This window comes from Lepisosteus platostomus, chromosome 20 (genome assembly GCF_059453375.1).
Source record: "Lepisosteus platostomus isolate fLepPlt1 chromosome 20, fLepPlt1.hap1, whole genome shotgun sequence".
In the NCBI taxonomy this organism is placed as follows: domain Eukaryota; kingdom Metazoa; phylum Chordata; class Actinopteri; order Semionotiformes; family Lepisosteidae; genus Lepisosteus; species Lepisosteus platostomus.
The window spans coordinates 7,337,822-7,341,563 of record NC_142630.1 but is presented as its reverse complement, the minus strand read 5'-3'; positions in this window follow the sequence as shown (position 1 = coordinate 7,341,563).

The window sequence follows — 3,742 nt, the reverse complement described above, 5'->3', positions numbered from 1 at the left end:
TCTTTTCACAACAGCAGCTCTGGTGATAGAGTAATAAATTAGGCTCAGTCTTGGACACAATTAAGAAATATTAACTTTAAAGTAACTCAAATATAAAAATAATTACACTATGACACATCTGTGCTGTTTAAGATAACTACTTCCTGCTACCCCTGTACTCCAAATACACAATTACTAAAGGTCTGAAAGGTCAGAAACCTGACTAATTCTGCAAATTGCACATCTTTCCTTTTTCTAAAACAAGTATTTACACATAATTCTTGACAACTTCCACCTTCTTGGTATCTGAGACCCACTCATATCTTTGGTTGAACATGTGAACCATAAGTGCTCCTGGATCGTGGTATATTTCACCAGTCCCCTGCAGGTTCAAGGAGATTGCAGCAATGATGTTTCTGAATTAAATCAATGTTTTTTTAAAAAATGCAGATTTAAACTCAAAAAAGGAATACAAGGCTCTTTCTGAAAAACAATGTACTGTTATTAAAAATATAGTTTTAAGAAGCCTCAAAGCTGATATCAACATTTCAGAACCACGCTGCTCAAACCAGGGGAGAGATGGCAGAAGACAGATGTGTTTTCAGTAGCAATTAAAATTTCTTATATGCACAACCTATTCCACACCTTCAAAACAAAAAAGGAAATTGATAATAGAAACATACAAATGTCATGATTGGAAAAGTATGCAAAATGAATTCAATTTAACTGCACAACCTTACCTTGAATCACACAATTTCTTGAGTGCCCACTATCCCTGTGCAATAGTAGTAGCTCACATGACTTCAGACTTTATACATCTATGACTACTGTGAATTTCAGGCAGGTTCAACCAGACCAAAGAGCTTTCACAATTCAGGAATAAAGTTGATAAAGGCACAGATCAGAGGAAGGGTATAAAAAACCATTTTAAAGAGACTTTATATCTCTTTCAGCATGGTGAAATCGATCATTAATGCATGGAAGGCGCCAAGACACTGCCTAGATCAGTCTGTCCCTCTGTCCCTCTGACCTGAACAGCCAAGGTGGAAACCAGTTAGGGAAACCACTGTGAGGCTAATGGTGACTGTGAAAGAGTTACAGAGTTCACTGGAAATGAGGGAAAATGTCCACAAATAGGGATTGTACGGAACTTAACAAAATACATCTGAAATCCCACATGGACAACAAAGCGCTTAAGTAATAATTGCAAAGATATTGTGGCCAGACAACACAAAATTGGTATTTCTTGCTCTTAATGTTATAGTTCTGCTTCTCATCACCAGGGACTGAGAAGCTGAGAAGACTGCTAGAGCAAAATACAGGCAACCCTTGGAGGAAAACCTGCTTTAGAATTAGAACTGCCACAAACTAACCTTTCAGCAGGACATAGATCCAAAGCACAAGGCCAAAGCTATATTGGAGTGGCTTAGGAATAAGAAGGTGAATGATCCCAAGTGGCCCAGTCAAAGTCCAGCCTCAAATCCTATTGGGAATCTGTGGAAAGGCCTGAAACCTGCTGTCCATAAGAGACCCCATAAACCTGAGAGAGCCTGAGATTCTCCCAAGAAGAATGGGCAAAAACTGCACCATAGCAGCCAAAACAATGTCTTTGCACTTTGCACTCTCCCCCACGACCAACGCATCACTTGGCCTACAAACATGCTAAACGACTACTCTACAACTACTCTGAGCTTGACCATTTAAATGAAAGGGGTGACATTCTTCAGAAGATTGGCTGTTTCCTAAATTCTGTCAAGCGAAAAGTGAAAAACACACAGGAGGGATGAGGCAGGAGGGGGGAAGGGGGGAGGGGGGGTAGGATGACAGGGATGGGGTGGCTGGGGGGCAACAGGGGCAGCCTCAATTTAGGTTTCCAATGGCCCTGCTGTGCCTTTAATGCAGGCTTGTATGTAATTGGTTCCCAGAAGGCTGTTCATTATTGGAAACTGAAGCAGGGGAAAGAAATACCTCATTCCACGCTGAATAAAGGCACCCACTTGCTTTATCTGTGCACGATTACTGGATTGCAGCTAATTAAAAGCACAGTTGATGCTTCTGTTTACCTCATCAATCTCACTTCTCCACTTATTAAGTTTGTAATGACAGTTAGCCCTTCCCCTGAAGCACCGAGGGAAAGAGGGAGGAGGAAGGCAGACACTGAATTCAACCACACCTTTCTGCTACATAACCTCCACTAATAGAATTCATGCATGTATACAAATAATTATGATTAAATAATATATATAAACACATACACAAACACATCATCACCACACATTAAGAGTGAGTACTTCCTTTAAACTTTCCTCTCCCCATCCCTGAAGTCCCTCAGAACATCTCACTTCAAACCATTTCAGCTAGATATAACAAGAGAGGCAGCTCTGTGCTATATCCATTCTAACAATTCTATGTACATGTATAATGCCATATGCCACTTCAACTCTCACCATCTCAGCTGCTATGCTCGGTAGAAACCTTTACGAAAGCTTCCCAATCAGATCAAGGAGTTCCAAATGTCAAACAATGCTGGAGCTTTGTCCACCAACATGCTCACACTCAAGCTAATTTTGTCTAGTGTAGTTGGTAGGAACACCATATTCATCCTCAGTGGAATCAAGAGTACAATATCACATTTAGTCAAAAGAAATGCATCTACAACAAAATAGCAGATACCAACTTCTAGTGTCTACTATATTTGTCTATATACTATATAGTGCATGCACTTGCTCCTATCATATGCATTTGCCCATTTGCTCCCAGCTAACAAGCAAATTGTCGTAATACAGAAAAACTGCTCTTTCTCGTCATTTCCAAACTGTACATTGATATCATTCATTTCAACTGTAGTGAGCCTGAACTAGTTTCAGAGTTGTTAATGCATTGGCTATGCGCTTTACTACACACTGAACATTTTCACTGATGTTTATTAGTATTAGTTACCCTTTAACACCTACAGGCCAACTCCAACACTCAGTTCCTCCATTACAATTGCGACTGCATTCTTTCCCCCTTTGAGGGCCAAAAACAGACGAACTGTCCGCAATTTCCACAAAATCAAATACATGGACAAGTCAATCCAACACCCCCAGGTCCCCTGAAAGACACAGAAGACCTGAACACCCACACAAACTGAAGCACAAGAAAACATTTGGAAAAAGAGTTGAAGACATTGCTTTGTTTTGCAAAAGAGGGTCATCCATCATAATTATAATTAGAAAGTGTCACTTCACCTTTCTGCCTGATCAGCGACTGATTAAATATGCTCCGCTGTGGCAAGTAATTGAATTGTGTGTGGAACCTAGGGGCTGCTGTAAGAAGGGAATTAATTAAGTACAGGTCTGTCCGACTTCTACCGCTAGTAATGAGCAAATCTGAGTTCAGAGTTAAGTATCTAGATTAGTTTCAGTTACATTTCCTTCTATTTTAGTCTTTAAAAATATTGATGGTCAACACATTTCCTATGATTAAACACTCCCTCTGTACCCTAGCATCATTCTCCCCAGGGGCTGAGGAGGCTGAAGACTAAATACTGACATAAGCACAATCATCAGCGTAGCCTTTTAAAAATATATACAAGCTACCATTCGCTCACAAGAGAAAACCATATATTAATGAAAACAATGCCTCACAATTCTACAAACCTTCTCCAGTCCACCTATTACAGCAACACCACCATTCAGGACACATCCAGACCCCGAGACCCTGTGGATGAATGTGCGCTTGAGTTGCCATCTTAAGACTATTGGGGGAAAAAAACAGCTGC